Raw genomic sequence first — 14,492 nt, forward strand, 5'->3', positions numbered from 1 at the left:
AAAAAAACTGAGCCAGAAATTAAATTCAGGATCTTCAAGGGTACGCACCAGGGCGCTTGCCTCATTGATTGTGATGATAGATGTTTCAGATTCCATTATGGTTTGAAAACATTCTAGCAATGGCTCCTTCTTCTCATGAACAACATTTACTATTCTTATTTTAAAACTCCATCTTGTTGCCCCAGCTGATGGAATTGTCTTTGAAACACATTAATCTAATACAGACTGTGTGGAGATCGAGAGAAGAAAGCAGGGATACTGGATAAATCAGCAAACAATATGCGAGTCTTTGTATTTTGTTTAGTGGCTCTTTGCATTATGATATTCAACTGATGGCACTTAATTTCACATTTCTCCTGAATTGTTAAGGTACGGAACCGAATAGACTGTAAATATTGTACAGAATTAAGCATTGTTGCACTTGTTATGCTCACAACATTAAGGAAAATGTATATAAAACTGCGTGCTACTGACAATCTGCTGCAAATTTTGCAGCTCCAGAAAACTGGATTCTAGGTGAGGGGCAGCAGGGGGGGGGGTAAAACTAACGCGCAAAGCATCCGAAACGAGACTGGCAGCTCCAGGGGAGGAAGTGGCTTCACCCGTAGTCCTTGTCTCTGGCTTCGCTCTGGCAGCACCAGGGGAGGAAGTGACTTCACTAACGATTGCGTGCATGTCAATGAGAGCGAAATTTTAAAAAATTCGAGCCGCTAAATAGAGACTGTATAATAAATGTATTTCACAACATAAAACGAGACAAGAGCCACAAATGTCTGGGGGTGCTGCAGCCCTCTTTCGAAAGCCGCCCCTGATGTGAATAAAAAAATGCTGTATTTTGTTTTCCTTGCCTCCTCTTTGGTGGCGATGCTGCATGGACTAGGAGTGGTGTGACAGATTTAGGACTTTTGCCTCTAAAAATTAAAAAGCACGAATCTTCGTAGTCTCACCTGAAAAATGTTGTTTCATTGGCTATGTTAAGCAAAACTAGTAATGCTGCAGAACTAGGTGAAGCGTATGGAACAGACATTCTCAAACATAACTAAGAAGAGAGAAAAAATCGTGAAATTCTTTAAAAAATTATTGACTGTATAACATTTTGTGGCCAATATGAACTTCCCTTTAGGGGACATGATGGAAAAAAAAAAAAAAAACAATTCGAAAAACTCTGGTGTATTTCGTGGATTGCTGCAGTTCGCGAGTAATCTAAATGAGCCTCTCAAAAATCATTTGGAACATGCCACTGTCTTTAAAGGTAATTCTAAAACAATTCAAAATAAACTATTAGATTGCATGTTGAGTGTCTACCGATCTGAAATTAAAACTGAAATTGATGGCGCTAGTTTCTTAGCGATCATGGCAGATGATATCACAGACTTCTCCCAACAAACTCAGGAAGTTTTGGTTTTTCAGTATGAACATAACGGTATGGTGCAAGAAAGGTTTTGGGGGTTTACAAATCCATCATCTCAAGATGCTAACAGTTTATCTTCTTTCCTATTAGAACAGTTAAGACAGGTGCTTAAAGGAAACAACGAGAAACAAATAGCCCAAGCATATGACGGAGCAGCCATAGTGAGTGGGGGTTAAAAATGGGGTTCAAGCAATTATAAAATAAAATTATCCAAATTCTCACTTCGTTCATTGCTATGCCCATCAACTAAATTTAATAATGCAGCAGGCAGTATCTCAGAATTCCCAGGTTCGGATATTTTTCAGTGACCTTTCTGGAATTTCTGCCTTTTTCTCGAGATCACCACAGCGCACTTCTGTACTTTATAAAGTATGTTCTCGAAAACTTCCAGTCCACACCTGTGGAGTAACGGTCAGCGCGTCTGGCCGTGAAACCAGGTGGCCCGGGTTCGAATCCCGGTCGGAGCAAGTTACCTGGTTGAGGTTTTTTCCGGGGTTTTCCCTCAACCCAATACGAGCAAATGCTGGGTAACTTTCGGTGCTGGACCCCGGACTCATTTCACCGGCATTATCACCTTCATTTCATTCAGAAGCTAAATAACCTAGATGTTGATACAGCGTCGTAAAATAACCCAATAAAATAAAATAAAAAATAGAAAACTTCCATAAGTCTCTGCAACTGGATGGAATTGTGAACACTGTCCATGATAATTTGGAGGCGCTTAAAGAATGTTTTCAAGAATTACAGAAAGTAAAAAATCGCGCAACCTATCAACCAGCAACAGGTCATTTATGGGCACTAGAAGACGAAAATTTTTTGTTTTGGCTGTCTTTTTTTCATCGAGTGATGCCTCATATAGATGTTCTTTACGATCGGCTTCAAAATCGAAATGCTACTTCAGCCAATATCAATAGAGCTTTGCAATATTTTTATGAGGTCATATCCAGAATCGGGAGCGAGTGGTGAGGTGAATCTTGAGATGAAGAACATACTTCTGCCAAAAGAAGGAAAACCGACGCTAAGACTATGGTCATAACTGCAAAAGAAATTTTCTATACGATTTGTGTCCAAGCCAGAGAAAGATTTGATTTCACCGCACACCTTGCAGCCGCTAAACTCTTGCAAACAAACCGTTTCGCTCTTTACTGCAAAGAATTTCCGGAGAAGGAGTTAGAAAATACAGCAACAGCATATCCAATGTTAAAGAAGGAACGTCTGCGAACAGAATTAGTCGTATTGTATGACAGGAGAGAGTTTCATGAAGAATCTGGTGTGCTGAAACTGTATCAGATCCTGATAGATAGTGGGCTCGAAAACTCTCTAAGTGAAGTGTTTTCTCTCTTCAAAATTGTACTGACAACCCCTATGACTACGGCGGAAGCTGAGAGATGCTTTTTCACATTGAAAAGAATTAAGACATTTTTACGTAGCACAATGTCCGAGGAACGTCTGTCGGCATTCGCTATGTTGACAATTGAAAGGAAACTTGTTGAGACGACAATAGACTTCAATGAAAAAATAATGGAGGAGTTCATAAAGCGCAAGAACAGAAGAATGGACTTCACTTACAAGAAATGAATGTTCACGGGTAATTTTTCCATTTTTTTACTGCTAATACTGCATGGAGTAAAGGTTATACAGGTAGGTTACATTTAATGCATTTATTTTTGTCCTAAACTTATTAGTAATGATATATCGAAGTGAAGTTTGTATACACCAAAATCTACTGCAGCTCCCCCAATCCACAAGTTCACGAACCGCCACTGGTCAGAACTCAACAATCTTCCTTGTCTTCCACGTGCACAGCACATTGTTTGTGACCAACCGCATTACAGTGAAACAAGCTAGTAGCCACTCACCTGAAGGGTCAGCATTCAATCTGCAGCAAATTCTGTGAGGAATATGTTTAACTTAGCAAGTGTGGCTTGAGATTTCTATGAACAATTCAGTTCCGCATTAATTCTTTCATCATCTCTTTTTCGTTGTTTCTTCCATTCCTCCTCTCCTTAATTTAGGACTACCATAATAGAAGAGAAGGCCTTAAGGCCTTAATCCTGTCAGATTAAATATTATTATTATTATTATTATTATTATTATTATTATTATTATTATTACATTTAACACTTGTCTGGCATATTAAATTAACCCATCCACTAGTATAACCGGTAGCCAAAATCCGAATATAAATTTTAATGCTTTTGATATTATTCTACGTTTTTCTGTTTGGATTTCGACAGTATGCAGACACTTAACATTTCGAATGATTCAGATTTAGGGCCTAATTTCTGGAACTATCAAAATGGCCATGTCCCCAAACACTGAAGACTGCTTAATCTCTCAGGTCATCTGGCTATCCAAACAATTAGACACTATATAGACGCGAGACGCGAAAGACTTAGCACAATAGACAACCCTTCGAGTTATGAGAACATGATTTTAAGAATGGAAAATATACAGCAATTAGTTCTTAAATGATTGATAAATTAATTCTCAGCACTTGACTGGAAGCCCAGAATCTTTTGTTTGGATACGTAAAGTACAGTATATCTGACTTGTTATTCTGAGTAGCCAAGGAGCAATTATTAAAATATTTTACCTTATTGAGTTACCCTAATCATACCTCAATGTAGTTTTTTCTGAAGAAACTGTAATATTTTTATTCTCTTGTATTAATGGAGTCTGCTAATTAGTGTGTTTCTGCTTCTTTTATCCGTGTTGCATTTTAAGAAGTTTGAACACTAAATTCAAAACTAGCTTAGCTATTACTGAGATTTTGCTTGAATATAAAAATGAGTGAAGTTTATACAGGATGGAAGGATTTCGGTGACAGTCCTTTGAGATACGAATCTTGAACGTAGTGTACTTGGAAACTTCTATACCATATTATTCCTTTGCGCATACATTTCCCAGAAATAATAATTTTATATGATTGTTTTTGATCCCATTATTTTTTAACACATTTACAAACACACATGTAAACATGTCTACATTACATTTTCACTTGCAACAAATAATTTTGCGTACTGTTTTTGTTACATTTACGGTTTAAGAATAAATATTTGGAGAAACTGCAGTTAGTGTCCCGCAAGAAATTTTTCAAAGTCCAATGATGGGACACTGCGCATGCGCAAGACACAGACAAGTAAAGGAGCTACCACACCATAGATAAATCTGGTGCTCTAACAATAACATGTACTTAAACCGTTTTAGCAGGTACATTTCACAATTGCTGAGATGAGTTAAGGTTGGTAGCGCAAAAAGCGCTAGAAATATGTTGGGTCTCCTTCAGATGTTACAGCATAGCGGGACAAATACTGCAGTTGAGCCAAATATTTTAATACTTATGCCTTTTAAGGAACCCAGAGGTTCATTGCCGCCTTCACATAAACCAGCCATTGGTCCCTATCCTGAGCAAGATTAATCCAGTCTCTACCATCATATTCCACCTCTCTAAAATCTATTTTAATATTATCCTCCCATATACGTTTCGGCCTTCCCAAAGGTCTCCTTTGCCTTCAGCTTCCCAACTAGCACTCGATGTGCATTTCTGGATTCGCCCATACCTGCTACATGCCCTGCCCATCTCAAACGTCTGGATTTAACATTCCTAATTATGTCAGGTGAAGAATACAATGCGTCCAGTTCTATGTTGTGTAAATTTCTCCATTCTCCTGTAACTTCATCCCTCTTAGCTCCAAATATTTTCCTAAGCACCTTATTCTCAAACACCCTCAGCCTCTGTTCCTCTCTCAAAGTGAGAGTCCAAGGTTCACAACCACAGAACAACTGGTAATATAACTGTTTTATAAATTCTAACTTTTAGCTTTTTTGAGAGCAGACTGGATTACAAAAGTTTCTCAACCGAATAGTAACAGGCATTTCCCACATTTATTCTGCCTTTAATTTCCTCCCGAATCTCATTTATATTTGTTACTTTCCTCCAAGATATTTGCACTCATTCACCTTTTGAATGTATAAATTTCCAATTTTTATATTTTCATTTCGTAATATGTTCTGTCATGAGAGACAATAATATATTTCGTTTTTACGGGATTTACTTCCAAACCTCTCTCTTTATTTGCTTCAAGTAAAATTCCCAATTTTTTTTGTGGATTTTCTCTTAACATATTCGTGTCATCCCCATAGACAAGCAGCTGATGTAACCCGTTCAATTCTAAACCCTGTCTGTTATCCTGGACTTTCCTAATTACATATTCTACAGCAAAGTTTGAAAGTAAAGGTGAAAGTGCATCTCTTTGCTTTTGCCTGCAGTGAATTAGAAAAGCATCAGATAGAAAACTAACCTATTCGGACTGTGCTGTACATTTCACTGAGACACATTTTAATTAATCGAACTAGTTTCTTGAGAATACCAAATTCAATAGGAATATTACATAAAACTTCTTTCTTAACCGGGTCACAGTTGTGGCTCATGAATTATTAAATTGGGGGTTCACAGTAGTATATGAATAACAAAAGAGACTATTGATTAAATGTTTCCTTTTCTTATGTGTCTTTAATTGCTAATAATATAAGACAAATATTCTTAAATACTGGAAGAGAAATTCATTTTGACAAGGTCTGAAACTAAATTTAAACAATAAGTTAATTGATATGAAGATTAAAATTAAAGTTCATAAAAATGTCAAAGTAAAAGCATTTAATATCTTGGTTTTACTACCATTTGTTTCTACAATAAACATTTCCTTTTACTAAAACAATTTAATAGTTGGTACTTAAAAAAAAAATAAAGTGTATTATCTTAAAAGTAGGGCTACTCATTAGGAATACTGCACCTTTCAGTTTTTATGTCATGGCTGGACTTCGATTTTTCTTCTATCCTTTATACATGTATAAGCTAAATATAAACAAACGATCTGATCACAAAGAGACTGTATGTTAAATTTGACACAAAATTAGAAATTATCTAAATATTTCACACATAATAAGACATCCTAAATATCGGACATAAAATAAAACAATAATAATAATAATAATAATAATAATAATAATAATAATAATATTTATTTAATACTATACACTTGAGCTACATTAGGCATTGCAGCCCGAAAGAGCAGAAGCTCGTGCTCGGGCACAGTTCAGATCAGTTATACAAAATATATCATAAAATTACGAGAGTTCATTGAGCACAATCACATTAATAAATGGTAAAATACATACAGCATGTAATAACAGGGTCTATATACAAACAGAAAATACAAAAGTACATGAATATTAGAGTATCAATTTTTAACTCAATTAGCTTAAACAATTAAATAATTAATCTGATTTGTTTCTTAAATCTATGTGTGTTAAGTGTACTTAGCTCAGGGTAAGCTCTAATTAATGTATTATATATTTTGGGTCCAAAATTTCTGCTGTGTTTTAATCCAGCAGTTGTGTGGCATTTGGGAGTATTTAGAAAGAAACTGTAGTTTTGTCTCGTCTGGTATTCATGAGGATCAAATTTAAATTTATTGTGTACAATAGTTGTACATTTGACACAAAAATAAGATAGAACGACATCTAAATATTTTACACACAGTAGGAAAATATTTAAAGATTTGACACACAATAAACACAAATATCTAAAGATCTAACACGCGGTGAGGTAATATAACACATGAAGCTTTGACATAAAATATGACACGCAGGCCTAATGATCAGTTACAAAATAAGGTAGGCCTAATATTTATAGATTTGACACAAAATAGGAAAGTGTCTAAATATTTTTACAGTAGGAAAATATCTCAAGGTTTTACATGCAATATCACAAATACCGTATATTTCTGCATATAAGCCGACAGTTGAATTATAAAAAATATCCACAAAATGGGAGTAGTCTCATCTGACAGATACAAGAAGAAAGAGACCTTAAAATTCTAGAGTAAAACTGTTACAAAATACAACAAATCACTTAATACTTGTATATTTAAAATTCTGTGAAATGATAATAATTTTTGTCGTCCAAGGTAAAGAACTGGTCAAGCACGTCCTCACTTTCACTGTTAACAGCGTCGACATATGGGTCCCATTCTGAATGTGGTGAGTCGGTTCTACTTCATCAGTATTCCATAACAAATCATTCTCTGTGACATCCATCTCGTTAGAAATTGCGCACTTATTTTTTTAAAGGATTTTATCACTGTTTCTACTTTTACTTTTTTCCGTGATTTTAACGCGAACTCGTACAGCACATCAAGTGACGCAGCACACATGTTCATAGACGTTTAATAGTTTGGTTTTCATCGTGAAGAACAGATCCAGTATAAGCTACGGTAAAACCATAATACTGTGTTCGAAATTTATACCTCGTCTTATCTGCGCAAATATACGGCATCTAAAAATTTAACACATAATAGAACAATATCTAAAGCTTTACATACAATATGACAATATAATACAAGCATATAAAGATTTGACACAAATTAAGACAATATTTAAGAATTTGGCACACAGTAAAACAATGTTCATGTACAGTTTTGGTATATAAAGTCCATCCTTCTTTCTTTCTTCGAAGCAAACAAATCAATTACAATTTCATTAAAATTTGCAATGTTGCTAATAATGCTTTTTTCAATAGAAAGCATTGCTAATGCACTTAACCTTCCTTCGGTCATGGTACTTATTAGAAAGGTCTTTATCCTTTTTAAGATTGAGAAGCATCTTTCGGCCTCAGGAATTGTAGTAACAACGAGCAATAGCTGAAAATGTATCTTGTAAGTTATTTTCTATGAGAAATTGCAAAAGACTGACCGCCACTCATATTCCTAAAATCTGATCTTCTGTAGATAATCTGCAATTCTGTTTTAAGGCGATCCTTTTCCAGAAGTTCATAAACATCTATTATTTCTTCAATTAGTTCATAAGGGAAGTGTTTCTCATATCGTTGAAATTTTTCGGCATCAAAGAGAAACACGGCAGAAAAGTTAGCAGTAAAAGAAAATCTTCTTTTCGCTTGATTTGCGATGATGTCGCAGACTTCCTTAGCTGCCACAGTTCTATTAATGTAAGTAGGATATTTTCAGTTCTTCTTTTTTTTTTTTTTTTTTTTTGTTGGCACCTCCACATTCTCAACTTCTATGCTTACTGCCTCCATTCCCTCTCTTTCCTTCTGCATTGCTTTCTGAAATGTGTCTACATTCTTTCTTATTTGTAGAGCATCAGTACCCCTCTCCTGAACTTGATTAAATAAGATATCCACGTGTGGTATAATGTTTTCTAATTTTGAAGTTCCACCTCGTAGCAGAAGCATGTGGAATTCTTTTTCCAACCACTTCATCCAGAATGGCAATTCTCTGAGGCGAGTTACTGAAAAAATTAGTAATATCACTTAGGTTGGATAAAAAAAATCGAATACTTTGGTTCTGACTAATGCATTGAACTACAATTAAATTGAGCTCGTGAGTGTAACAATGCACAAAATGAGCATTTTTGTAAGTATGGTTAATAATAGCTTGGACACCAGCATGTTGACCACTCATAACATTAGCACCATCGTAGCTCTGGGAAACTAATTTGTCTGGGTTAACAACAACTTTTTCCAAGACATCTTGAATACATCGAGCAATTGATGCAGAGTCATGTCCAGAAGGATTGCAAAATTCCAAGAATCGTTCAACTGGTTGCCCATTCTTTAACACATATCTGAACACAACAACCAACTGAAAAGCAGATTAAATGTCAGTTGTTTCATCTGCTAATACCGGAACAAATTCTGCGTTTGAGATTTCTTGTTTAATGTAGTTCTGAAATACTGTAAGCATATACTCTAGTAAGTCATTCTGTATTTCCTTAGATGTCCCTTTGAACACAGTAGCACAGGTAAGATGGTCCCTTAAAGAAACATCTAACTCTGCCGAGAAGTTTATGAGAACTTTAAAAACACCAGGATTACTCGAATCTACACTTTCATTATGGCCCCGAAGTGCTAATTCGAATGCACCGCAAAAATTAATGCAGTCGATGATTTTAGAAAGCATATAACGATTTTTCCAGATTTGTTCATTATGTTCAGGTGATAAACACTATCAAGTAGTTGACGAATGTCCATTTTTCCTAAAATATTGAATTCAAGGATAGAATTCAAATGTGACTGCGCACTTTCATGTTTCTTTATTTTCTGACTCAAGTGCGCTAAATCACGGACACCAATCTTTACCCAACTAGGTTCGCCACCTTCTCTTGCAAATAACAAGCATGGAAAACAATACAAACGATCGGTCACCTCGGAGCCGCAAATCCGTGAATTTCTTTCATAAATATCACACTCAAATTCTCTTTTAAAATCTCTGTTTTTGGATTTTGTTACCTGTACAAAGTTGACCTGAGGTGTTGGTCTATCACTTTGTTTTATTTCTATCTTCTTATCCAACAACAAGTTGGAAAACAGCAATTTTTTCAACTGACTAACCTTAACAGCCATCATCACAGGGTGCCTGCGCACGACTGGTAAGTGCGCGCACGGTAGCTTATGGAGAAGCTCCCCCACCATCTCGCTTCTAAGAGTCAGTCGATCTTATTCCCACCAGCTCCTACTGACGTGTCATAGCACGTGCTACTGAGCAGACGACAAATGCATTCCTCCTGCCGCGTTGCAAGATTATTTATCCTCTCTTAAGCGATCAGAAGCATATAATTCTTTGCTGTTTTTTTCTAGTGTTGTAATATATATGTAATATATAATTTATATATTTTATTTATTTATTTCATTATTTATTTATTGAATATTAATCTACTACTATTTTTTTCTAGGTGTTCACGTGCTCAAGTGCTCTAATGGAGTAACCGCCACTGCTGGGTCATATGCCTATTTGAAATCTATGAATCCAATATTGTGGTTTCGTAACAAGCTGTTTCTTTACGGTGATGGGTTGTTAGCTCTTCGCCCAACCCCCAAGGTGGAGGACCACTCCTTATCAGCTGTCCGCGACTGCTTATTCATTATATTCATACCTACCCTCCATATCTGGAGATTGTCTCCTCTATCCGCAACCTGAGGATGCGCCATTCTGTGGTGATACATGGAAGTATTTTAATACTTTAATTAATATTAAATCAGTTTAAGTAATGGGTATTTTGCAACACTGCTACAAGACTGTGCTTCACCCCATGCCTGAGTACTACGGTGACAGGTTATAAGGGCAGTCCCCTCGTGACTGCCATCAGTGCTGTAGGGAAGAGTGTTTCTGTCTGTTGCCAAGTGCTACTGAATTCACTGCGATGTAGCAAGTTTTTATAGAAACAAAATTGATTTCTTACTGAATAAAAGGAAGGGACGCAAAATGGCGAAAGAAGATTCTATTCCTTTTATCTTAAGGATTTAGTGTGTGAAGTTACCATTATTGAACACCTTCTAATGTGTATAAATTTTCGTAACCCCATTCACAATTGAGATGCAGCTCTTTGCTTGTTTCATTCTCTATGAATTGAAACAACCCAGAACTCACCACGTAGAGGTGGCTGCATGTCGAGTTCCGCCCTGCCCATCCCAACCTCCCTACCATGTGGGCAAGTACATTTCATTATTCATTCTTTGTCATTTTCAATCTATGTTCATACTCTGCGACATGAATCAATATTTAGGTTTGCATTTCACATCTCTTTTGCTTCAATTTGTAAAAGTCTAGATCATATATACCCAGATTGCTGGGCGTTATAGGCTTTGATGGTAACAACTTTTGTCAGGTTTACTATGCTGCCATCTAGTTGTTACATAAGGAGTCACGTCATAACTCCCATTTGAATTGCATTAGCGATTGTACTGCCAGCTCGTGTTCGTTTATGGCAGACGGGTGGTGATCCAGGCGGTTGTTCTCTTCAAAGTGCATCCGATTTTAACATAGGAATGTGCAATCTATATGTGATCTGGGGTAAAAGTCACATTATTAAGATACTCCAGTATCACTGTATGTTAATGCAACGAAAAATATGAAGAAATACTTGATGTCATTCTTTTTGTCTGTCATTTTTTTTTCTTTTTGTAGGACCGTTCATATAAATGTATATACGATAGCTAAATTGTAAGATAACTTTCGGTACGATGCATAATATTTTTGCACGTAGATTTAATAACTTTTAATCCTTGTTTCTCTGTTATGTGGTTTTCTCTTTTACTGCCATTTCCTCTCTATCTTTATTTTATATTTATTAAAGTTTCTCTCTTTATACTCATGAAATACTTTACACAAATAAAGTTTAAATTGGAAATTGTGAAGAAAATATGGAAACAAACATGTCAGTATCCTCTGTCAATATTTCTTCCCACTTCTTCCATGTCAATAACTATGGGGTTGGGCAGATAAAATTGACCTGTGTCTTCTTATTTGATTTGAAACAAACTTTCTTCAAAGAAATGGAATAAAATGAATACATGAACGTGTCCTGTAGTAACCTTCGTAATAGATCTTGAAAGTGCCCTTCACCATCTAGACACTTCTGTGCACGCTTAACAGGTTCATATAGATACGTGCCATTCCTCATGGGTGATAGTGCAGATGCTATTCCTAATATTACACTTCAGTTCATTAATAGTACGGGGATTCTGCTCTTACACTTTCCCCTTCAAGTACTACCATAAATAAAAGTCACATGTCGACAAACCTGGTGACCGCGGTGGCCATAAACCTTTGCTCACAGTTCGCTCTATAGTGACATCTGATGAATACACGTAAGTGACCTCTCAGATGTGTCACATATTGCTCCATCTTGTTGATAGAAGCAGTAATTACGCTCCTCTTCTGTTAGTTGGGGATAAAATTCATTCAAGAAGGTCAAGTATGTTGGCATCTCTAAATGTATAGCTAATCAAATAGGTCCTAAAGGAGAGTCTGATGAAAGGTTTACTAGGAGCCTGTAGATCTACATCAGCCATGTAACAGGCTGTACTCCTTATTGAGAATCTAAACCTGAATCAACTGAACAACTCCTGCATTGGAAAGGAGAATTTTTAAGATGGTTAACTGGAATTTTGACCGAATATTGCCATCTACATATATGGGTCATTATCTGAATAAGGTACTTTTTATTGTCACCGTCTAATAAAAATGACAGGAAAAATATAATGTTGACTTTTTAAAATAATTATTAAATTAAGTCAGTAAGAAGCGAGGGATTATGGAAAATATTACTGAATATGTCTTCATTTACAGTATATTTAGGCTATCCAAACAGTAATAACGTCCCCTTAGTGGACTGTCCCTACATCTGATTTGTAACAATCTAGGCATCGGTGAATGTCAAATTTTATTTAAAAATGCACTGTTTCAGCGAATAATAATAACATACAGTATCAGAAATCCATATCCAAGAAAGATTTCGGCCTTTCAAAAATTGAACAGGGTTATTGCATTTAAAAGTTTGTCCCTAGGAAACAATCTCCCTACATGACAACTATAAAAGTGCGATAAAATGTTCATAAAGTGCAGCAGCTCTCAGTGTATGTCTCTGGAATTAATGAGAAAGGAAGCCATAATGTTTAACAGTCAAAGCTTGTCTTCACCAGTGTATCTTGTGTTGTGGATGTTAAATTGAATTAGCATTTTGAGTTTCGCAAAGTTCTTCCTGTATACTCCTTGGTCACAATAATTAAGGTAGGAACTACTCATTAAATGTTTTAGTCTAATTCTGCTTGTGTATTAGGATGTAATTCAAATGTATGAGAGCTACCAATGTTGTAACCTCAAAACTGAAGCAATGAAAAAATGAAATGCCTAATTGTGTCTGCTCCGTGGAGATCCCCTCCGTGGACTATACTGTACACGGAGGGTAAACAAATTTGAAATTAATTTAAATTTGTGTTTAGAATTATGTAATAGCCTTAATATTTTATCTATGGTTTTTTGTTTTTCTTGCTTTTGTACAGAGCAATGACACTAAGAAAAAAGAAAAAGCCTAAACAGTCGGATGCTCAAATTCAGAAGAAAAGAGAACTGAAAGCACTTAGTATGAGACGATTTAGGCGGAAGGTATGTGAAAACCCTATCGTTTATGAAGAGGCTAAAAGAAAAGAGAGAACGCTATAATAAAAGTAAGGCTTCTGGAAAGATAAAGACTATTGACAAAATGAACGACCGTGAAAAGAGGGCAGTAACGAAAGTTTGGAAAGAGAAGGCAAAAAGTTACCTTAAGAAGAAAAGAGAACAAGACAATGTGGAACAATATGTAGACAAAAATATACCATCAGGTTCGCCTTCCTAAGAAAGGACTAACAGTCAAGAGACACTAGAAAAAAATGAGACAGAGAGGAAAAAGAATGGTCCTAACTAATAGATACAATCTACAGCAAAAGATAAAGGAATTGGAGGAGATAAATAGAAGAACTAACACAAGACTAGAAGAGTACATTATGCAACGAGCCTATAATGATAGTAATTAAGAATCGAGTATGGATATTTATGAAACGAGCGCAAGCGAGTTTCATAATTTTCATACGAGCTTCTTAATTACCATTATAGGCGAGTTTCATACGACTTTTTATGCTCGACCATATTTCTAACTTGACATTACCGGTATTGAGATGTATACATTTTATTTGTAACTGACAAGATCGGAAGTGACCTCGTTCTAGGTCGTGAATTGTGAGATGTGCGCAGACGCGAAAGTATTGATTTTTTCCGAGGAACAATAATGTCATTGACAGAGGGGACACGAGAACACGTGAGATATAAGGAGAGAAGTGGGGATGCAAAGGAGAATAAGGGAAATACAAAAAAGAACAAGGGAATACGGGGAGAAGAGGGGAAATACAAGGAGAATACGGGGAATATGCGGAGAACAGAAGGGACACGAAAACACATGAGATACCAGGAGAGTAGTGGGATACAAAGGAGAATAAGGGGAATACAAAAAAGAACAAGTGAATACGGGGAGAACAGGGGAAATACGAGGAGAATACGGGGGATTGCGGAGGGCAGGTGGGACACGAGAAAAATACATGAGATACAAAGAGAATAGTTATCCTCCATATGCGGAGAACAGGGGGAACACGGGAACACGTGAGATACAAGGAGAATAGGGGAACGCAAGGAGAATAAGGGTATTACAAAAAGAAAACGGGGAATAGTATTATTTATTTAACCTG

The 14,492-nt window shown here is 36.1% G+C and overlaps 1 protein-coding gene across 1 annotated transcript in view; it reads left to right on the forward strand.

The window, feature by feature from the left end:
* Window positions 1-10,340, forward strand: part of LOC138705936 (haloacid dehalogenase-like hydrolase domain-containing protein 2) — a 139,993-nt gene extending 129,653 nt beyond the window's left edge. Inside the window, exon 6 of the mRNA XM_069834733.1 lies at window positions 10,166-10,340. The gene's annotated coding sequence lies outside the window, so the exon portion shown is untranslated. The remainder of the gene's footprint in view (window positions 1-10,165) is intronic.
* The last annotated feature ends 4,152 nt before the right edge of the window (window positions 10,341-14,492 follow it).

This window comes from Periplaneta americana, chromosome 9 (assembly GCF_040183065.1).
Source record: "Periplaneta americana isolate PAMFEO1 chromosome 9, P.americana_PAMFEO1_priV1, whole genome shotgun sequence".
NCBI lineage: Eukaryota > Metazoa > Arthropoda > Insecta > Blattodea > Blattidae > Periplaneta > Periplaneta americana.